General features: G+C 48.7%; 1 pseudogene across 1 annotated transcript; it reads left to right on the top strand.

Moving 5' to 3' along the window:
- The first annotated feature begins 11015 nt into the window (after window positions 1-11015).
- On the top strand, window positions 11016-15709 carry LOC144108551 (sulfotransferase 1E1-like; annotated as a pseudogene). Its single transcript, XR_013309489.1, has 3 exons — window positions 11016-11462; window positions 12449-12740; window positions 15239-15709. The product of XR_013309489.1 is annotated as a sulfotransferase 1E1-like (transcript).
- The last annotated feature ends 8420 nt before the right edge of the window (window positions 15710-24129 follow it).

Raw genomic sequence — 24129 nt, 5'->3', positions numbered from 1 at the left:
ACCTTTGTTAGACAATGTTCCACCAACTAGCGCAGCAAGAGGTACTACTAAAGGTAGCCTTAAATGCTTATGCACCATTAAACACAACACATCGCGTGAACGCTTGCCTTTGCTTCTGCTGAAGGCGTTGCGTTGATTTTTTTTAAAATATCTGAAACGACGACGGTTACTGCTTCCTTGCTTCTGCGGCAACGAAGCTAGGTCGTTGTCCTATTGTGCACATGCTTGCAGAAACCGCTCTAAAATATTCACATACACATCGCATGCATTTGTTTGCAACCTCTTAACGATCCCTCGGAAACCTGCAATATTTTCTACTGTTTTGTTAAAAGCAAGGAGACAAAAAAGTTAATTACCATGGCGACAGTACCATGCATTAAGCAGCCTTCTCGAGCTCGCGTGCATTCGTTTCGAAGGATTCCCCGATTATAATTACGCGCACATGCAACGCCTTCATGCTACACGAAGTTAACAATTTTGGCAGCCTCACACACAAATTTGTGGAACACTTCACGCCGAATATCTGGACATGTGGTCGAAGTCTCGCTGGTAATAAGTAACCAGCTTCACTGTGAGTGCTAGCCTGAGAGATCAATTTTAGTGACTCGCGCATGGGCTGCGAGGAAGGGACCACCACCCAGCACAGCTTTATTCCGAACATGGTCCTTCATATGAAAACCGCGCTTCTCGGAGCGAAGTTTGACAGTAGCACCAAGACATGTAATACACAGACTGAATGCATGCGTTGTCCGCTCGCATGGCTGTGAACTGCATAATTTGTAATAGCGGTACGTAGGAGCGTAAGTCATCCTTCTTTTCTGTTCCTGATTCAGCCCCGAGTACTTTTGTTATTAATGGCCGCATGCCTTAACTTACAAGAAGTATGGTCTCGCTACACACGCAGTCGCAACTGACAGGAACTGAAAGGACGCCGTCTCGGTTTCCGCATGAACAGCTTGTTTATGCGGATATGTTCTGCACTTACGCTCGCAGACTTTCCAAGATAAAAGCCTTTCTTTCTAGATGGGCTATCTAGTGCTGGTTGACATGTTTGTTCCCTTCGCCCCTTTGGAAAGGGTGCGTGGCGAACGGGCCCGAACAGGGGCAGTTCTTGAGCAGCTCGGTTCCATGAAGCTAGCAAACGATCTCATCTCACATCTTCAACACTGTCGCAGTTCCTGCTATTCACAACTGAGCATGCATTTCCTCTGCCTTTGCACATCATGGTAGAAAAACCACGTTCAACAGACACCCGCGATAGTTGCACTGCTGCACCGCTGCATACACGCCAGTGATTTACGAGGCCTGTAATGGCGGTGTGTTCTGACCGTGCCTGTGGCGCCATCTGGGCCCAAAAGGAAGAACTATGCGCTGTAAACTATCTCTACTATGGGCGGCTGCTGGCTCAACCTGAAGTGTGTTGGACCCTTAAGTGGTGGTTGTCGAGTTTTGTGACAGCGGTGAATTTCTCTTCGTCCATGTCATTCCTTGTGTAGTCGTACTTTGTGTCATCTTTGAAATGAATTAAATTTTCTGTTTTGCACAATACAAATTATCAGCATTATTTTTATGACACAATGTCTGTTCACATGCCTACAGTAGGCACAAATTTCTGACAAGAAATTTAAATTTCATGAATTCGGAAAAGCAAAGTCTTGGTTCGCAGCATGGTCCTAGAAGTACCGCAAAACAAACGGTACAGATAAATGAAACAGTTTAGGATAAATCTGCTCCACAAGCTAATGAGTAACTAGGCAGAAAAAATGGAATGGAGGATGCCAACTGTTCGAGTACTTTCTCTATATGAAGACGCACTGCGGTTTGTGAAACAATTTTCCTAGAATACATGGTGCATTTCAGCAATGAAACATAAGGGCATCATAGAAAAGGAGGCATACAAGTGGATACAATGGTTTGCAAAAATAGACTTTTTTGATAGAATTTTAGTATTGGCCAATTTTCCTGATTTAAAAGCCATGTCATGCCTTAACATTCCTTATTGCACAGAAGGTGTGGTGTGTCGTAAACCTCTCTCTCTCTCGCAGTAAGTAGTGTGTTAGACAGACTGGGCGGCATTGTAATGAAAGACTCGCTTGGCATGCTAGCAGAATGAAAACTGGCCGTGTAGGACTTGGTTGCACATTGTAGCTCCAGTGGGTTCATACCTTGGTTCACAGACTCATTTTTAAAAACATACGCAGGAAACTATAGAAGCTGAGAAGACTGCAGTAGGAGGCGATAAAGGTATCAGTATATGCCAGTGTCTTGCCGAAAAGCACTCCTAGTGCAGGGGGACATCCGGGTCTGTTCTTATCTTTGTGCTTGGTTACCTGCCTTAAATATAATTAAGGCATTGTAATTTGGTTTTCAGTGAGCACTGCGTTTGTGCTGATGCACTCTGCCTTATGCATTGTTTACTGGAAAGCTGTGCCAGAAAGCCGAAATACTTATTGTAGCTCTATGCAGTTGGGATGCCTTGCTTGCAAAAGTTACCTTATTTATTAGCATATTGCATTTTGTTTTCAGCATTGCTTCCTGGATGCAATGAAGGCACCCAAGAGGCACCTTATCCCCACCGATGGCTATCACCTGTCCGCTGGCAAAGGTATCCAGGAGCTGCCAGAGGTCTTCGTCAGGGGCTTCGCAAAATTCTATGGAGCCGGCATCCTAGCACCGTTCTCAGGTGCACCTGCCAGGTCTATCATCCACTGGTGCCATCACGGCGGATCCAAGGGCCACCGGCATGGAGACTGCTACGAGTACTGCTGGCCATAGGACCTGCACTGCAACCTGCAGTATATACAGCAATGGGCAGGGCAGTGATTACAAGGTTTTGATGAGTAACTTGGGGGCAGCGAGACCTGTTCCTGATGTGTTTCTGAGCTGCATCTGCTCCGTGGAGTCTGCAGCATCACGTGGGTGAATCGTTTCATGTAGCCATAGCATTCGCAGAACTTCGCAATACTTTCTCATAAACGCCGTTGCCACTATACCTAATTCCGTATGTATTATAAATGCTTTTCAACACAATGTGCAATGGTTTGGTTCGCTGTGGGTTTAACGTCCCAAAGGGACTCAGGCTATGAGGGATGCCGTAGTGAAGGTCTCCGGAAATTTCAACCGCCTGGGCTTCATTAACGTGCACAGACATCGCACAGCACACGGGCCTCTATAATTTCGCTTCTATGGAACTCGACCGCCGCGACCGGGGTCGAACCCGCGTCTTTCGAGTCGGCAGCCAAGCACCATAACCACTAGACCACCGCAGCGGACTACAGTGTGCAATGGTAGGAAAAGCTCGCGTAGTAAAAAATTGGTGCCAGATACATATATTTCGACGAACTCGCGACCGCCGCACACCATGCAGCTTCCTTCAAGCGATCTTCCCCTTGCGCTGGAGGACGTGCGTGCGGTCATCCAGGACAATATCCGACGGCAGCACCCCGACCCACGCATCGGCGGAGGTGAGCACATCGCCAGCATCAACGGCTGCCGCGCTCTTTCGCGGTCGCAACGTGCAATGATCCTCCGCGCGCGCATCAACTGCGTGTGGCCTGGGGAACGACGGGTGCGTCACGGAATCGCGACGATTGATGTGTGTGATGGATGTGGTGCAGTGGAAACACTGGAGCGCCTTCTCCTTCGCTGTGCCGCGTTCTCTGACGCTCGTCGTGACATGTTCGCGGCCTAGAGGGCGCTGGGCATACTTCCAGAGTCGATCAAGACGCTACTGTGGACGCAGGGCAGTGCGCGCACCCGTGGGTGAACCTTGGTGAGCCTCTGTGCATTTCTCGAACAGACGGGCTTGACGTCCCGTCTGTTTTGCGCCAGGTAGTGACGCGCAGTGACCGAACGCTCCGCGTGCGCTACCTCGGACGATTAACAGCTGGGCGCCCCACCCCAGCTGTTGTGCGCGTGTTTTTTTTATTTTCTTTCTTGACTGCACACGCGCGCATCTTATGTAAATAGTGTATATATCACCACTCCCCCTATCATTTCTTACTCTCCCTTCACGTCTTTCATTTCACTTCTTCAAACTGCCTGCTATCTTTTATTTCCGCTGCCCCAGCTCAGGTGCCGCCGCTGCAGTGATAGCAATGCCGGGCTTAGCAAAAATCTTTACCTCTCTTTTGTTATATTTTTGAATTAAACACTTACTACTTACTGCATTGCATAACTGGGCCTGGGTGCGGCCTGATATCTGTGTCCAGAACCTACAACGCACTCTCTCACCAGAACAGGATCTGGCCACCCTGGTGTAGTACCTGGCCACAACCTTCTATGAACAAACCAATTAACCCTCGTTTCCTTCGAAGCGTGTCAAAACCCCTTTTCTTAGGCAAGGTCACCTTTGACCCTGTCTATCAGCCATAATAGAGAGATACGGGCTAGTTGGTGACTCTTAGTAGAGTGCATCTTGAAACCGCGCAAATAAGACAAGGGACCAGGAAGAAACCAACGCTCTGTCCTGTTCTCTGTCCGCGCTCTGTCCTGTTGGTTTCTTCCTCGTTCCTTGTCTTCTTTGCGCGGTTTCGAAATGCACTATCAGCCATTCCAGGCACCAACCATTTATCCTGCAGCACACAACAGGGCAAGCCTTGTCGGCAACACAAACCACCACAACTTCGTTATCCCCTGTTCCCTCCCCACGCTCCTTAGGCTGGGGAGGACTTCCTAGTTTTTTGACACAGCATGTGGAGCCTCCGTACAGTCAGTCTTGCTTGGGAAAAGTCTCACCTGCTTCAGTTTGGGGCTCCCCTCGGCGCACGTGTGGGCAGAACCTTGCAATGTGTCCGCAAATCTCGGAAGCGAAGCACGCAATCAGACAGGTTCTTGCTAACTCTTCCACGCTCCTCCCGACGAAGCCGGACCACCACGGAATGAAAACTGCAGGAGAATTTTTTTCCATTATTTACACATTGGAGCCAACATTGCTGCCGTCAGGATGCGGCCTTTCGTCTCGGCATCCACCACCCGTCTGTCCCGTTGTTCTCGGTCCTCCTTTCCAGCTCGCTCTCTCTCGTCCTTGCTTCCCCGCTGCTCCCTTCGGTCAGCTCCTTGTGAAGGCATCTTGAGCTGGTTCCCGTAATCTGACGGCCATTACGGAGGCGCCTCCTCTTACAGGCGCAGACCTTGAACTTATCGGGCGACACCCTTCTCCGGCGTATTTCGCAGGGGCCAGCATCTCGCCTCAGCCGTCAGTCACGTACCCGGCGCCAACTGCCGCCTCCTCGGCCAGTGCCCGCGGCTGGTTCCGTGACACGTAGCACCGGCCCGCGCACACATGATTCCCCCGTAATTGCTCTGCGGGGGGGGGGGGGGGGGGGGAGGGGTCGTCCGTCGACGCTGAGCGGCAAGCACACACATAGAAACACAACGCGCCGCCCGTTTCTTCTGGCTACATTCGGATGCGATAAGGCCGCGCGCCCGACACACGCGATTTCCTCAAATGCTGCATCTTAAGCTTTGTGGCAGTCTCCGGTTGCCAACCAATGAGCGCTGCTGAGCCCGCGTTTCTTCATCGCGGTCCACCTGTTGTGCTAGCAGGTGTTCCAAATGGTCTAGCCGCTCTGTCAAGTGAGAAACCTTGATGTTTGGCTCTGTACTCTCGCCGTCTCATGCTTTCTCTGTGCTCACCTCTTGCGCCTCGTTTCGATTCTCATCCAATCCACAGCTCGGTAAAAATCGCTAGGGTTGCGCGAGAGCAGGAACCGGTGCACGAGATTTCGCAACCCGGCCGAAGACAAAGCGGTTGTGTCGTCATTCAGTAGGTCGTCCTTGAATTTTTTCATTAGCAGGTATCCTTTCTCCTCCCCAGAATTAGAGAAGACGTAGCGCCAGAACCATGCAAACCACAAGGACGAACGACGACGAGACACAAGCGCTATACTGACAACTCAATTTTATTGAAGTCAGGATGCTGCTTATATAGAGTGAAGCTTCAAGGGGAGAGAAAGGTGACAAGAAGGAGAAGGTGAACAAAGGCAACATCGCTTCGCAGAAACAGACAGGCAGCCAAAAATCGCAGGAGAAAAAGAAAAATTACATGATAACTGAATCTAAAAAGTTAACCTCTGAGGCAAAAAGAGATAAAGAAGGAGTACTGATGTACCTCCCTCCCTAGTGTATCGCGGGCTAGACGCTGAATTCGCGATGCAAACGTTCGCTCGCCCTCCCCTGCCTCGCGGAACTTCTGTAAACGCACGTGACGGGGTTCAGGATCCAAGTACTCGAACGCGGCCTTCTTGAATCCCGAAAATGATTTTGTGGGCTTAACCTTTTCGTCCCGCCATGCAAAATCATGAGCAGCTCCTGCCATCTTGCACGTTTCCATTCCCAACAGTTGCGCATCAGACCATCCTACCATTTTCCCAATTTCTTCTAGCATGGAAAAGAAATTGCTGATGGGAACTCCCGTCTTATCACCCGTAAATTACAGAATTACGCTTCCTAATACCAATATGCTTGCTCCGAGCGATGGCTAAGGAGTGGGAGCTCCTTCGGATACAGTTATTTTGTCCGCTATTGCCTTTCGGTGTCTCAACCCTCTCACATGTGGTTCAAAGTCCCACGATCAGTCCCCTGATTTCCCTTGGATTAAAATTTTGAAGTGATGAATGTCGCAACATTCAAAGGACCTGTGTTTTTGCGGCCCCACTTCTGGAACCACGTATGACGACCCCACGTACTGCGCGGGTCCACACGGGATGGAGAGAAAAAGAGACACCGCCATATTCAATTAAAACAAAACAAATATATTCAAGAATTACACGTTAACAAATGCATGATGCAGAGGCAGGGGTGATCAAGTTCACATGTCGCTGCGTTGGTGTCCAAGTCACAAGGAACGGAGGGGCTGAAGAGTAGATCTGGTTCGTTCGCTCAGGCTTCTCTTCTGCCCGAAGGCTTGTTAGCCTTCAACTGGAGGAGCGACTCCCAACCATGTATGTCCCCACGGGCCTTGCTCGTCACCCAACTACCTGGCTTTTCCTCGTTTTTCTTCCCGCCAATTCGGGGATCTCTTCTTCCAGGAAGCAGTGTCTCCTCCGCCCTCCTCCCAGCGCCTGCCACTGCAGCCTTCCCGGGTTTTCCCTCCCGCGTTTCTTCCGAGAACGCGTTGTCCAGTCAGTGACTGTGTGACTCAAACAGCTTTCAAGCACATCCGGGTTCCCACAAAGGGAAGATGTCGCCGTAGATAGTGGCTTTCCGAGAACGCGCACTGTCACAGCGCAGTAGAAAGAAGGCGGTAGTATGGTTCGACACGATGCCGGCTAGCTATCTCAGGAGCCGAAACATTTTATTAAGAGACGCCAAAACATGAAAGCGTCTAGCCCTGCAGAAAGGACTAACTGGCAGAGCTATCAAAGTTAATAAATAAGCGCAAGGTAGCCGATATAAGGAAGTTTAATATGGAGATAATCAAGCATACTCTAAAGAACAGATGTAGCTAAGAGCGGTGACCAGAAAACTAGGCATAAGTAAAAACCATATGTATGCGTTAAGAGAGAAAGAGGGAAATGTCATCAGCAATAGGGATAAGATAGTTACAGTAGCCGAAGAGTTCTACACAAATCTATACAGTTACAAATGTAATCAAAACGTTAATGTGAGAGGCAGTAGCTCACAGCAATGCGTCAACCCGCCAGTAACGAAAGAGGAAGTAAAGAAAGCCTCAGGAGCAATGCAAAGGGGAAAATCAGCTGGTGAGGGTCAGGTAACAGCAGATCTGTTGAAGGACGGAGGGGAGGTTGTGCTAAAGAAAGTAGCCACTCTCGATACGCAATGACTCATGACCTCGAGCGTACCAGGAGCTTGGAAGAACGCAAGCATTATCTTAATTCATAAGAAGGGAGACGTCAAGGACTTGAAAAATTGCAGACAAATCAGCTTACTGTCCTTTGCCTACAAGGTATTTACTAAGGTAATCGTTAACACTGTCCGGACAAGTTTAAATTTCAATCAACCAAATTATGAGGCAGGCTTCGTAAAGGATACTCGACTGTAGACCATATTCGCACTATCAATCAAGTAATGGAGAAATGCGCAGAATGTAACAGACCCCTAAATATGGCCTTCATTGATTACTAGAAAGCATTTGACTCAGTGAAAGCCTCAGCAGTCATGCAAACACTACAGAAACAGGATGCAGAATAGTCATTTTAAAATACTGGAAGACATCTATAACGACTGCACAGCTACCATAGTTCTCTTAAAGTCAGCGATAAAATTCCAATAAGGAAAGGCAAGGAGACACGATCTCGCCAGCGCTATTCACCGCCTGCTTACAGGAGGTATTCCGAGGCCTGAATTGGGAACATTTCGGGATAAGAGTTAATGGATAACACCTAAGTAATCTGCAATTCGCTGATGACATTGTCTGGCTAAGTCACTCAGGAGATGAACTGTATAGCATGATCAATGATAAATAAGTTAGACAGGCGGAGCAAGTGGGTCTAAAAAATAACATGCAGAAAACAAAAGTAATGTTCAGATACCGCTACCGAGTCTTATAGAACTAAATTGCAATAGCTAATCCGCGGATTGAATCACATCGAACTAAACCCACAGTCGTTATTGTAGTTGTTGTAGAGCGGCACATACCCACAGAGGGAATAGGCCAGGATGCCATTCACATTGACGCAATTAAGGGAGACGTGGTTTGATGCAGTCATGAAGATGGTTTCAGGACATATCCACTGGCGCTTGTCCGAAAGGAGAGAACAACCGGAATAGAAAGAGGAAACCCGAAATGAGCGAGGGAAATTTCCAGATAAGTTCTTCGCAGAGAAGCAAACCGCTGACAGGAGAGAAAGTGGTCAAGTGATTGAATTTCGCCACATACAACCTGCAGTTCTGTTCGATGCATTTGTTTACTTTTAGTGGTATACATGTTTTCATCATTGTATTTTATTTTGATAATGTTTGCGTTGTAATTTAAAATTTATTCCCAAAATTAAGTAGAACATTTTGTTTTTTTCTTCTTTTTTGAAGTGTTAGGTTGCCGCTAGTATTAATTTTAGTGTCCCCCCCCCCCCTTAAGTAGTACACTGAGGGCATTTTTGAATAAATAAGACATCACACTCTCGAGAGCAAAAATATGTATTGCGGCTCGGGCTCTACATTGTCTTTAGCCCAAAACTGAACGCGGAACAGTGCTCGGTTGATGCAGAGAGAGAGAGAGAGATGTTTAATGCATAGAATAGTTGGGTGGGCCCTCATTCCAGGAGCCCATTGGCTTTTGCCTCCGCTCTTGCCCGGTTCACCAGCGAAAACTGGTCTTCCGAATGTGAGCTGGAAAGCACCGCCTCCCAGTCCTCAGTTGTTTGGTTATTGATTCTTGGTATTGCTAGGCTTTTCTGGCATGCCCATAATATATGGCATAAGTCAGCCACTTCACCGCAGAAGGCACAATGCGGATCGTACGAATCTGGAAACAGATAGCTGAATTGGACGGGATTTATATAAGTATTCGATTGCCATTTCCATAAAATGACCCCTTGCTCCCTGTTTAGATTTTTGTGTGGTTCAGCTCATTAATCTCAAATGCTAGAGTAAATCATTATAGCTTAATAGCGGTTCGCGATAATTATATTCCTGCGAACGTTGAGGCCACCGGGGTAATAGCGCGCTGGCAGCGGAGTGAGTACCTTCGTTTCCAACATCCGCAGTATCCTGGAGTCCAAATGACTAAGGACTTAAAGTCTGCATCCTCTTTAGTTCTGAGTATTCTGTCTGCGTGTTTCTGTTTGCGTTTGTGTTTCTAGTATTGTTGGCGTGTTTACCAATCCTTCCTTCGGTATAGTTACCACATGCAGCCTGGGAGTCGGTAATTACACACGAGTCCTTCCTGGAAACCATAGCCAAAGCAATCGCTGCTTCCCCAGCCTGAGCGATTCTCTTGCATCGAATTGATGACCGATTAACAAATTTCCCTTGCGCATATCTGTGCACTCTATCGTTGATAACCCGTTCACCGGTCGTGCCGCGTCCACGTAATTTGCCTCTTCCATCGCGCCCCATGTTCTCCTGATGGCGTTAGCCCCAGCCTTTCTTCTTTTCTTATGAAATTCGGGTGCATATTTGTCGGAATAATGATAGGTGTCACGTTAAGAGACCGGAAGCGGGCAGAGTGGGTGACGGAACAAACGCGGGCTAATGGCATCCTAGTCGAAATCAAGAGGAAGAAATGGGCTTGCGCACGGCATGTAATGCGAAGGCAAGATAACCGCTGGTCCTTAAGGCTGACGGAGTCGATTCCAAGAGGAAGCAAGCGTTGCAAAGGACGAAGAAGGTTAGGTGGGCGGATGAGATTAAGTTTGCAGGCAGAGTGTGGGCGCAGCTGGCAAATGACAGGGTTAATTGGAGAGACATGAGAGAGGCCTTTGCCCTGCAGTGGGTGCAGTAAGGCTGAAGATGATGACGATTTCTCAGAATGGGCTGCACCTCGATCGACCTTGCTTTTAAGCTGGTCTCCCAAGTCCTCTCTGTCCTCCGTATACCAAATGCATGGAAGCCCTAATCTATCGAGAACGGCACTTCCTGTCCTGCTTTCTAATAGCCGTATTCTCTGCGATATGGAATGGCCTTAAATAAGTTTATCTACAGTATTGTGAATACCCAAAAGTAGTAATCTTTCTGTTCCTGAGTGGACCGGGGTACCAAATTCTCTTTACATATTTTGCGTATTATGACGTCAAACTTGTTCTAACTTTTCTTCCATTTCATATATGGTGCTGTGTTGGTTTGATGCCTTAATAATCATTCTCGCCACTTGCTCAGTTGTTGTTGCCTGCATTCACCTACTCACTTCCGCGCTGTTGCATTTGGCTTCTATTAATAGACCTAAGGTTTTCGCAAGTGCCCATTTTAAATTGCCCCCCCCCCCTCCACAAATACTATAAGAGGGTCAGTCTCCTTTCCTCCTAAATATTAGTAGCTAAGATTTGTTGGGGACGCATTGGAGTCCGCAACTGTCTGCGTATTGTTGCACTATGACGTCGTTTGTTTAACTCGAAGCAGAAGAGGAAGTAGACGCAGCCCCGCTTCAGCCGGCAGGGACGCGGGCGTCGCAGACATGCAACTCGCGGTGGCTGCAGCCTTCTGAAGACGCAAGTACAGACCGCATCCAAAGCCGCAGGGCCTGAGAACATGACCGACTCTGCAGCGTCCGCGTCCTCTTCGCCTCCCAGAAGGAGCAAGTCGTTCTTCGTCGAGGTTCAGGGAGTGCTGGAACCGTGGAACTCGAACGTGAGCGACGTGCTGTTCGCTATGATGTACCGCCCTTACCCAGGAGACGTGTTCGTCGCCTGCTACCCGTGCTCGGGAGGCACTTGGGTCAGCGTGCTCCTCTACGTGCTCACACACAGCGGCAAGATGCCGGCCGACCAGGCGCAGCTTTCTCGGGATGTGCTCTTCCTGGAGGGCTTGGGCCGCAAGGTAGAGGACATTGCACCGCCTCGCAGGTATGGACGCTCTCGTGTAAAGTCTATACCCCGCCAGGCTGTTGCGAGGTTCGAAATTAAGAGCTCAAACTGAGGGCTGCAAAAAGGGAGGGAGAAGCGCACCCCGCTTCTCTAACAGCTGTGCGGAAGGGCTCTGGCAAAAGTCCACGCCATGGGGCGGGGGGTAATGGCCGCGATACGATGCGACCACCATGCTGTTGCACGGCACGGTTGCGTGCATGGGCGCGCCACATTGAATATGGCCTATATAGCAGCGTGGGCGCCGCTGACGGAACTGTTCTTTTCCCCAACAGCTCATAACCAAGTGATTAGAAGTTGTTGCGCTTAGCAATACGATTGTCTCTTGATCGTTAATTGGCTACGGACGTATGGACCGAAGCTCTCAGCCATTACTCCCCAAGGGAGCGGTGTAATTTCATCTTTGCGCTTTTTCTCACGGCGCATAATCCATTTAATGCTCCCTCAAGTTCGCTGCAAAAATAAAAAAAAATCGTTTACTCTAGCGGGATTCAAGTCCATATTGCCAGACGTCATTTCCCGTTGGCAAGAGTGTTATAATACAGGTACACTGTCGCAGAGGTCATGGCGAATATTGCTCTGTTCAAACAATTTGTACTGAGTTAAACTTCGTTTTCCAATCTTCCTGTCAAGAGTTGCTAATTGGCCTGCCAGCGATCTCTTTCCCCGCTGTCAAAACATAATCTGCGGTACGTTCCGAGACACGTTGTTCTCTGGGGTAGTTCTCTCGTAGCCCTCACCCGTCATATAGCTTTGCCAGCACATGGTTACTTATTGTATGACTAGTGCAAACCGCTTCGCAAGTGATGTGAAAGACTGTTTCAGCGGCATGTTTCGGTGGCTTCAAATAAGGCTCACAAAAAAATCTCGGTAAATCTATCAGGCATACGTTCCTTAAAGAAAACATAACATGATGATTATAAGTCGGATATTTCCTAAATCTGGGCATAGCGCGTCATATGTCTCAGGCTGAAGACTCACCTGCCGGCGAAGAAGTTGCGGCTGAGCCAGGCGGCCAAGTACGTGTACGTGGTGCGCGACTACCGCGACTGCTGCGTCTCGCTGTACGAGCAGATGGTGGCCAGGGCGTCCGACTACCGCTTCGCGGACGCCACCTTCGACGACTACTTCCAGCGCTTCGTCGCCGGCCAAGTGGAGAACAACGATTACTTCGACCACGTCACCTCCTGGTGGGAGCACCATCGTAGCCCCAACTACTTCTTCGTCCTTCTGGAAAATCTCAAGAACAACTTCGAAAAGGTTGTGTAGAGTTTTATGCCTGTGAGGAAAAGAAGCTATTCCCAAAAGTTAACTAGCTGTTTCACCAGTAACGGACGGATTTTTCATTCACATTGTGGAAGGGCTGCTCATACCATTGAGGAGGAGGCCAGAAAATAGAAAAAAAAACAACGCGTCAGTATGGTCTTCAGGAATGGCATTTCCTTGGATGATAAAGTCACGCAGTGCTCTCTCAGAAATGTTCTGTCTTGTTTAGCTCATTGAAAGGGACACTGATTACAACTCGATAAAATTTCCAAAATCCGATCATAACGTGGCGTCGTTGTCGCTTGCCCGCCAGCAAAATATGCAGCGAAGAGATTTGACTCCAAGTTGAAGGTCCGAAAAATCACGCCACCAAACCGCGGAGTCCGTGATTGCCTGGGACTAGCGGTGCGCTCTCGCAACAGCCGAAATGAAAGCTACCGCCGGCCGAACGTTGCACGCGTCTTACATCAACCGTCGCTTCGCTTGACCAGTCTTGTTATAGATCCCGTTCCCAATCCCGACAACGAAGCTATTGCGAAAAAATGCGGCCTGCACTTCAGCTACCTGAGCCCCACAAAGCGTGCGATGCTTTTGAGGGCTGAGGCGACAGTGCTAGCTGGATATCAATAACATCCGAGCGCCTAGGAGTCGGCAGCAAGCGAAGCTACCGGTGTGACAGCTATCATCGCCCAGCCATCGTCACGACTGATGAGTAGATACTCCTACGTACAGGCATTTTGAAATTCTCTGCTTATAGTCCTCGTAGCGCTGATTACGCAGCCCAGCGTTCGCGAAGCGAACATCAGGTGGCCGCAGGTTTTTTCCCCTCCCTTCTCTGAAGCGCGAACGCACAGTTCGCGAAAGCAGCGTTTAAAACCTCGCTGTAGCTATCGTTCATCGATACCAGGTGCTGTCTTGATCAGTAGCAGTCGGCTGGACGCGATTTGGACGCGATCAGATGCGGCTGGACGCGAACTAAGCTTCCTGACACTGCCCGATTTCCCTGATAACGCAGTCGGCTCAACAGTTGTGACCAGAAACCTATTAAACTAGCTACAATAAAAGAGCTAACTGTCAGGCGAGTTGGCGCTCTTACATCACATTCATCTTATTTAGCGCGAACAACCGGATGAAAGAGAATATTAACACGGGCGCTCATCACTTTATACCTCAAGGACCACAAAGAGGAACCTCATTTCAGGCATATTTATATTGGTGTAGGAACAGCGCTAAGAACAGGACAGAAGTCAAACATGGAAGCACAGGGACGGTGTAGCGCTGTTCCTACACCATGCAACACCAACTAGCCCGTCAACTCGCTCTCCTAATATTTATATTAACGGCGCATTGTGAAAAATGTGATGATTGAGACGAAGGCACAGGAACGGAAATCGAGCCGACAAGTCGCATATCATAGAAGTGTTGGCTTTCTGACGTGCGTTATTTTTCTTGATGGCATTATTGTGCACTCTGAGAACCACTGTAGTCGCGTTCCAGTGAGGGCTGCTGCGCGCTTGTATAGATGGGACCGAGCATTGGGATAGTTTGCGGAGCTTCCGGGGAATTCCAGAAGACTCACTCAAGGAGGTCTCGCGCAAGGACAAAAATGCAGAAAGAGCACGCTTGCACATGCGGAGATACCCTGCCTCTTGTTTTTCTTAACGGCCTAGCACTCAGCCAAGTGGTCCACCGCGGCTCATCAGGCGCCACTCTGTGATGCACCACCCCAGCCAGAATGCCACTGCACGGCTGCTTTGTCTGACCTTTCTCTGCAGCATCGTTGCTATTACTGCGCTAAATTGTCGATGAAAAGGAGAACTGACGGTGCAGCGCATACGCGCGCCTTGCCTGTGAGGCACGAAGTAGCGTGTATTGCTCTAGCGTAGGGTAAACTGCGGTAGAAGCCAACAACAAAAAAAAGCGTCGCAAGTGCATGCCGAGGCATGAACTTCCTCTGAGGAGTACTTTAGAGGGGCGCTTGGATTTACTCTGGTGCTTTGTAAATTGAGGCGCCTCAAAAACGTTATCACGCGGGCACGCATTGCCCTTGGCCGGGTGCAGCGAAACATACCGCAACGGAACAGGCCGCCTGTGGCGCCGCCGAGTATAGGTTTTTTTTTGGCTTCCAGCTTTGTTCTTTTCTTCGCCTTCCTTGTGTGATGAGAGTGCACTTAGCGATTGCGCAACAAAACTGACTTCGATATTTGGACGCACCACCTTCGTGCACATTTGTCAGCCTGAGAAATCAGTAGCTTTTCGGTGTCTTCGTCATCGCGCTAGTACTTGCGAGATTAGCCTGTCACGGCGATATCGAGCTGTATTCTTGCCCTTTTCTACCTTAGAAGAGCTTCAATAACTTTTTTTATGTTTAGGAGCTGTAATTCTGTCGATGCAGGAAAATTTGTATTTCTCCTCAGTGTTCCCTGAAGCCATGATCGGCCGCACTGCCACCGCGTTGAATGTATAGTTGCCACCAGCCCTTGCGCTGGCAGGTGGTGGCCGACCTCGGCGAATTCCTGGACGGCTCGGGAGGGCGCCTGGTGCGCGAAGACTGCCGCCTGAAGGAGTTGCGCCTGCTGTGCACCTACGACTGCTCCGCCACGGAGGGGGGCGCTGCCCTGCCGCCGCCGAGTACCTGCGCGACGGCGAGTGCTACATCAACTGCCTGCACTGCCGCAGCCGATGGCAGGCCACGCTCAGCGACGACCAGGCCGCCAAGCTGAACGAGCGTTTCACCGAGAAGACCAAAGGCACCCTCACTCGAAGACCTCTTCGTCACGCCCGCATCAACCGGCTGAACCAGCCTGTACGAGAGGCTGCACTGCCGAGCTGAGTGCCAGATCTCATCCGCAGAAATTTCGCAATAGCGAGCTGGAATGGTCCCCAGGCGCCGACGTGAGCTTGTAGTGGCATATAAAAGGACCGTATGCGATTTGTAGTCTCTAGCCGTATTTAAATGAGTACAGGCACCTAAATTTTGCGTCTGTGGTTTCTTGTTTGTAATGATGCGTCAGTCATCAGTATACATGGATTAGAACCTAGCATTCGCCTAGCTACGACCGCTAAATAATTTGTAACAGCATTTTTTTCTCGTGCTGTTTCGGTTTCAACAACCGAATGAGCACTGTGACGTCAAAGTGTACTTACAGGTCACGTGAGACATGAATGACGTCCATATAATCGCTGCTTACACATTCGTTGTCATTCCGGTTCTTGAGGAAGGCTGGCTTCAGCACTCCAGTAAATTAAAAGGATGAAGCAGCGAATATATTGACGTTTTTCCATGCCTCAAGTAACACAAACGCACTCTGACGTCACAGCCATCATTCGGCTGTTGAAATTGAAACAGCACGAGAGAGAAAAATCGATTATAAATTATTTAGCGGTCGTAGGTGAATATCGTATGATGATTCAAACCTGGACTCCACGTACGCGAAAACTCACGCGACGCAGAAGGCGACGGCGGCAAGCGACGAGCGACGCCGTCGCGCGAAGCAAAATGCATGCGTTGCTTGCCGTGTCGCTCGGATCTGCACCCCACAGAAAATTTCGCTCGTCGCCGAGAAGTCCCCCACGCGACTGGCCAATCAGAGCCCCCCAAAGCCGTTTCCGGTTTGTCCACGGTTTCTCACGGGTACATCTCACGAAACCTGACTGTCGTCTTGGTCATCGCCACCGTCGAGAAAATATTTGGTTTTGTAGCTGAGAGGCAGACCCGCATGACTTAAATAACTAAAACAATCTACTTGTTGGGTGCGGAGGGCTAGCAGCATTTGGAGCGGGCTACGCGAGCGGGCGTACTGCAGGGAGAGATGCGTGTCGAGCCGCGGGTACCGGCGCTCGATCCACCGTGCCGCTGCGCTCCAACTGTGCATAAACACTCGAGGCGCGCATTCTCACTGGTAAATTATAGTTGGCTTACTTACAATCAGATTGCCGTGACAGTTTATGGGAGTTTTTTTACTAAGCCTGAGTGCACAGGCACCGAACGAAAGCACCCCCCCCCCCCCCCCCCCCCCTGAACCCGTGATGTGACTTCGTCTCCGCAAGCACGCCGTTAGTCTCCACTACCGCTGCCGTAGAGGAAATATTTCTTTTGCCCTTACTATGAAGTATACTCACAAAATTTTAAGAGACAGATCAGGTTACGGGCGTGTTTACTAAGCTGGAGTGCGCACAGCACGGAGTCCGCTGCGCACGTCGCGGGTGTGCGTCGCCTGCCGCCTTCGCTTGCATGGAGATTGCCCACAAGCGACGGAGCGAGCGTCGCCGTGCCGCCTTGCCGCGTCGCTCGCTCTTTCGCGCACATGGAGTCCAGGCTTTATGCGTAGTAGTGTCTTCCGCATTATTGTAGAGAAGAAAACATGCCACCAAAATTAGGTATCTATACTCCTTTAATGCTGTGCGAAAGGTCGACAAGAAACTGGTAAACTTGGTGCACGGCTAGATCCAGTGTTGTCGATAAAGCACAGCTTTATTCCATGATATAAAGAAACACTTTGCAAGCTGTACGGCACAGCGGCTAGACTGTCATAATTTTTAGGTGCTGATCTATTTTTTACCATACGCAGCAACGCAACAATGGAATATCGCGTGATTATTCCGCCTTCAAGACATGAAGGGCCTGCCTCTTGCATCCGCTCTCAGGATACCCCCTAAAATTGCCACTGAAATTGACTCCTGAGAAACATAAATCTGCCTCTAAAATATTTACAAAGCGTGCATTGCCGAGGTTTAAAACTAATCACTGTCGCCCTTCTGAACCTCCCTGCTTGCATGGTTAGAGGTGGGGTAGTCGCTACAGTTTTGCTTAACGCGGTCCAACCAAGAACCTTTTGTGAAGTCTCGGAGTAACTCTGGTAAGCTCGTGTAATTCGAAGGAGCCTCGCGCCAGCTGCAGCCAATGGAAAGTGACCCTCGGCCAAAGCACAAATAAAATAAATATTGCCGCGACTGCGTTTCGAGCCTGCGGCGGCGCTGGCCACTGCACGAGCACTCCAGCGGCTATCGCCGCAGCCGATCCCGCCTCGTGTTGTGCATTGCACACACTCTCGAGCTGTGCATTCCACATCTTCGTCTCCATCAACTTCCATCTGCGGAACGAACAGATCAGATAGGCTTGACCTCGATCAGAGCGTATCCTGAGTAATATCGTCGCCAGAGGTGTCGACGACCAAAGCAAAATTTTGAGCCAACCGGGCTTAACACATGCTTTCCCACGTCTACTCGGCTCAACTACGTTAAAACCCTACCACTTTTTTTTTGCGCGCTTAAAGCCAAATGATTACGCGCTAATCTAGCATTGCGATCTCTATTTGCTAACCACTCCGCTATACAGGGCCTCAATCTTCTCAAGTTTGACTCATGTACCGCTACATTGCAAGTAATATTATGATAAAGCTTACAACGGGCCTTAGTAAACGGATGGGGGGGAGGGGACTTTTTCTGTTTGTGATTTAACTTTCTAATACATCACAGACAATAAGGACAAGAGGTAGGTAAATGCATTCATTTTGATTTCCCTCCCTCACCCCCTCCTTTAAAACGCTGTCCAACTCTTACCCTCATTTCCGCCACGCACATTTGCTCTCGCCATATATCCCTCGTGAAATATGTCCACCCTCCCAAGTCCATCACCTTCATTAGCTTAAACTTTGGAGTTGCTTTTCCATGCTGCCGCTATATACTGACATTACTGAATAAAAAGCCTCTGGTAGTACAAGTCCTGAAAGGGATTGTACTATCATAGCGCTGTGTTCCTCCTTTGTGTCCATGTTTGTAGCGCTTGCGCTATTTACACTTAGCAGGCCAGAAGATTTTGAGCTGATGGGTGAAGTTTTTAGCGTTTGATAAGAGTTTATACACACAGGAGTATAATGTAGACTGAACCATGGTTACATGGCTAGGCTGAACTACTTCAGGTGGCACCAGAAATACAAAGGCAAATCTCCAACCAATAAGTTGGCCAGCGTGCGTTCTCTTTCTCTCGCTATGGAATCCAATTTCTTTCCACCATAAAACCATTTAAGAAAAAAAAGGGTCGGGGGGGGGGGCGGTGCCGTAAGAGTTCCTTTCAAGCAGAAAACTCTCACACTGAAGAAGGAAGGAAGAGGAGTCCGTACGGCATGCCTCCAGAAATTTGAGTGGACTTCCCAAAGCGAAATTACACAGTACACCCGTTTTGAGCGGCACTTTGAAAGTTGCTGAAACTTTATTCCAAGCCAGAGGCACCCCATACAGCGGTACATTTTGCAGAACAAGCTACTGTGCGCTTGCAGCAAAAACGCAGCGGACATGCTCTCCATCAGTGGATGCGCCTCAGGGACTGTTGCTTCGGAGCGAGCATGTCGCGCCACCTGCCGTGGGAAGCTGCGAAGCGAGGGTGTTCCCTTTGGCCTGCCAAGCGCGGTTCGCATTACATTTAACAATGAAAATGTCATGTCCGTATGCATCTCAGCAAGTGGGCGGGCGGACGGACGGATGGACGGGCGATTGAATTGGTGGGTAGATGGCGGATGGATCGATGGGCGGACAGACGGGGTGGACTTCATTTGTAAAGTTTTTGTAGTGTAAACCCTTGTCTCTATATATTGTTTCTTTTTCGTTCATAAGTGAAATGTACTCGCCGTTAATTTAATTTTTGCTGACAAGTGTATTTGTGTTTAATTTTCTTTCTTTCTCTTTTATCTGCATACACCTGTTTATGTTAGCACTGCGTCGTTGTCATCTGAATGGGGTGCGGGCCTTGTCAAGTATTTTTAAGGCTTTTTGCGTGCCCCCCCCCCCCCCCCCTTAACAACACTCCTGTCCAGTGGACGTTGGATGCTGAAAAATAAAATAAAGTAGACGGCCAGGTGAGTGGGGCATGGTTTAGGAGCGTCCCGTTTCAACGGGTGGTGGCAGCGGCCCCATGCTCGGCTTTCAGCAATCTGTCACACTTGAGGGTATTAGAAATTCGCCATTTTGTGTGAATAGAATTTTTAATCCTGAATTTGGAACCTTACTTCACCGCCCAGGCATTTTAGCCACCAATCTTCACTCGCTTTTGGTAACCTGTACCGCAGGCAGGGACTCCAGACCACCCCATCGAGATTTCTCCTGCCTCTACACCTAGGCTGTTTGCACTAATATCGAATTACAATTGAAGCGCTCCGATTGTACAAATCCAAAAGTAAAACAGATTCATCTTATTTGCTCCTCAGCCTGATTGAAGCTATTGCATTGAACAATCTAACACGATCGAATCCCAATATAAGATGCTGATTGATATATAGATGCCACTTCACCTCTATGATAAGCACTCAGGCTATCACACTGCTATCAGTGCACGAATGTGCATCACTCAGTGTAGTTTAAGGAATGGCAGCTGGCATCTGGATTCTGCAGTGCACGCAGATGGTAAAACCGGCATCACGAAAGTCTGCAGTGTCTGAGATGAAGCTCCATGCCAACGCATGAGCGCACACAGCACATTTTGTGCGGCATTAATTTGTGCATTCTGTGGGCAGTGAGCGCTTAAATAACCGCTGACTGTCCTAGCAGGAGAATTTGCATCCACTTGAAATTACAACAGCCATGATAACGCGCGGGCACTTGAACCGATACCTAAATGCGCGCACTACAGCGACAACTGCACCAAGGCGGACTTTCTGCCGCTCTTCCCTGTTGCCATCTTCAGCGCCAAAGTTGGAGCGGAGCTGAGGGCGTGGTAGAAGCATGCTGGCTTTGTCTAGATGAAAAAATCAAACCCGCATGCTGTAAAAGGTGAGCAGTACAAGAAGTGCCGCGGCTGAAGTTTGGCCTTTGATGTTAAGCGATAGATTCACCGGTATAAAGAAAGCAGGCATAGTAAACTACTCAGCACCAGTGTTGCCAGATGGTGCGGAGTAGCATAGCTAAAATATGCAAAAATTGTAGCCCAAAAATAGCCAACCATACAACTATAGGCCAAGACAGTTAAGAGCCAAAAAATAGCCAACGTTGCGGTTACAAAATTTCCGTCACATCAGCATTTGGAAAGTGATACGAACATTTTTTTTCCGGTTTAAATTGCAAAACGCAATAGACCAAACAGATCACGTGACACATCAGAAAGTGAAGCATATCAGATATGCGTCAGCTGATATCCTTCAATAACATCACTACTACTCGTACGTACCTGCGCTTTTCAATTTTCTAAGAAGAAAGCGTGCTTGCCTCAAATTGCTGCAGCACCCATCATACTCCTTTAAACCGCATCGCACGTGGTTCTTAAGTATGCGCGCTTAGTTTCTTGCGGTTATCTGCCCAGCGTTTGACACTGGCACCAATGACCAAGTTACCGACAAGTGAAGAAAGAGCGTTCCTGCAGCGTTGGTGTGGGTGCAGCCTCGTCAGGTGGCCAGAAATGTAGGACAATTGTCGCTTCGCACCTCGCAGTCTCGAGACCCTCTTGTGCTCACAGCAGGGGTGCGAACGCGAGGAGCAAGTCGAGGCAAGTACCGGTGAAGGGAAGGCACCAATGTCTCCTTTCGACAACTGCGCTCTGAGCGCGATCTCGAAAGCTGGTGGACTCTGCTCCAGATTCATGTTCACTCACATTAAGGGGAATCATCCCCCTCTCTATCCTGGAAAAGAATACAGTGGTTGGCCAATCTACTACAATACGTTTTGTGGGCAGAGCAGGAGGGGAAAATGCACTCTGTGAACGAGGGCTTCTGACTCGGACTCCTGCAGTTTTTATAGTTTCATGTACGGAAGTAAAGAGAGCAAGCAAAACAAAAAATTAGCTGTGGTTTAAACTATGGTTAACCTTTATGGGAGGCGAAAGCTTCCTTTGCATGGCTACGTTCTCAAACGCCACACACGCTGTCGAATGGATTGTCTGTAAAGCGTCGATGAAATGCCCGGTGGGGCAGTTGCCACGTGCCACGGTGGGCAGATTTTAATGACGTCGGTCACATGGCCTGCCACGTAACACCTATCACGAGACTGCACTGACGCGGCCCTCCTGAAAACGTAGCGTAGCGAAGCTTTCGCTTAAAAAAATACTGCATCAGCAGCTAAGCAAACTTACAGCACTCCTTGAAACCAGTTTACCAATCAAATTTTCTGGGAGCGTATAACCCAATAATAGCCACAACACAAAACCGCCTAAAACGCTGCCAGGAAAAATATTAGTAGCCCAATTTCGCTACAAATAGGCCAATCTGGCAACACTGCTCACCACTCGGCTTCACGCTCGGCCTCAGGTTCCGAAGCGCGTAAACCCTGCGGCGGCCCAGTCTTCTTTTTTGTTTTATTGGTTCATCCGATCCCAGTCCTCCCTAGGTCAGACTCCGCTCTTAGATTTTCCTGTCCCTAGGGTTATTCCCTTCCCCTGGCTACGTTTGTTTGTGTTGTTTGTCCAGCTGAAATAATTTTTAGTATCATATTTTAAAACAATGCCTATAAATTTTACAGAAACTTTTTTATAGTTTTGTTTCTATGTGATTTGTATTTTGTTTTTGTATTATACATGATCATGTGACTCCTTTGTTCCGCAGATTTGTCCCCCGTTTCATCGTGCAAGCGTCGTCGCTGATTCCTCGGTCTGCGATCTTGCTGTTGCGCTAATTGCTGTGTACTTTGCAGTAATTGCAGTTTTATTACCGCATTGTCCAGTCGCAGCTCCTTTGAGCTTTCTTTTTGGCCGTTGCCATATTCTGTGTTGCGCTGGGCGCACACTGTTCTACTATTCAGAGTTTCTAGTTGTTTGATCCGTTGCGCGTTTTTTTGTTTGCCAATGTGAATTGTGTTTGTGTCTGTCGCCTAGGTGCCCTTCTAGGAATGGAGGGACCAAGCGCACCACCCGCAGAATCACCCGTACGAGATAAGTATCAGGGTCCTGTGTGCCAAGCTGAGTTTGTTTTGGAGCAATCTCGAAGGAGGCATGTGCGAAAGCAGCATCCCGAAGCTGCAAGCTCTTGGTAGTAGTGCGAAAGCCTCCTACAGTTGTGATCAGTGTACTAATGTGTTTGCCCGCCGTGGCCAGTTGTTGCAGCACCACGAGCAGAATCACGGGTTCGTGTCGAGGCTCAGTACGCATCAATTCCCTTCCTATTCAGGTGAGGAAGATGCACATGTTCTTGGCGCCATTTTTTGTGTCTGTGCATGCACGAAAAAAGTGTGAGCTCGTGTACAAACGCGAGTAGGCTTGCGTTAGAGCGCTGGCGTAGCGTTTAGTGCATGCACGAAAGAAATGTAAGCTTGTGTACAAACGCGAGTAGGCTTGCGTTAGAGCGCTCGCGTGATGTTCTGCGGAGGAAAAGGGAGCGAAATTTTAAAGCAGGCAGTGGTTTCCCAGCAAACAGATTAAATCGCTTCCACGTACCTACATAAACGACAGAGGTATGACGGTCGAGACACCAACATAGCAGATTTGAAGCTTGACCTTGCCTGCTGTCCTTTATTTCCGCTGCCCCAGCTCAGGTGCTTCAGTATCGATGGCAGATGCCGGGGCTAGCAAAAATCTTTTCCTTCCTTTTTACTATTATTTTTAATAAAACCACTACCACCACCACCTTACCTCCCGCAGCAGTGTTCTTGAGAAGTCGGCCCGCATCCGTACATACGAGTGCATTGAAAATTATATCGCTGGGTAAAGTAAGGAACAAGCACAACAAATGCAGGACTTCATGGTTTATTCAAAACGACGCTGTTCGAAAGCACAACCATTGAGTCTGTCCCAGCAGCAGAAGCGCAGGGTGTATTAGAAAAAAAATAGGCTGACAATTGAAAATGAAGGGGAAACATTATGCACCTCAATGCTTGTGCTTATCTGCTGTGTATTGCTCTCTCCTATGTAATTTTTAATGCACAACTTGGAGCAACAGTGCACCTCTTCTTTCCGCTTCGGCAAACATGCAGTATTTTCGAGGGTGAGAACTCGGACACAATGGAGCTACAAGCTTGCGCATATGTTCCTCTTGCTGGGAAATATTTCCCACAACTGGCGAAATGATGGTCTTTTCTTTTTGTGAACAGCTGACGAAAACGTATTGTTCACTAAAAGTCATCAGAGCTCTCTATGTACTCTAATAAAGGAATATGGCTACTTTCTGCATGATATGTATATTGTATGTGCAGGTTACTAATACAAATACGATACTTATTTTGAGGCAGGAGCCTTGCTTGCTCTATGGAGCGAAATCTGGTATGTGTTAAAGTTCAGTGGTAACCATGAAAGATGGCGAACTCATGCAACCTGGCATGTAGCCGTTAAATTAATGATTGGCTGCGGGAGGTTGCTCGAGAGGGACCACCTGCTGTTGAGTTGAGGAAAGCCGGACCAGCGACCGGTTTATTGCCCGGGCAGGCGAACATGGCCCAGAACGAGCTCGCGCGGCTCGCACAGCGGGCATCA

This window comes from Amblyomma americanum, chromosome 1 (assembly GCF_052857255.1).
Source record: "Amblyomma americanum isolate KBUSLIRL-KWMA chromosome 1, ASM5285725v1, whole genome shotgun sequence".
In the NCBI taxonomy this organism is placed as follows: domain Eukaryota; kingdom Metazoa; phylum Arthropoda; class Arachnida; order Ixodida; family Ixodidae; genus Amblyomma; species Amblyomma americanum.
This window is presented reverse-complemented; position numbering and strand designations above follow the sequence as displayed.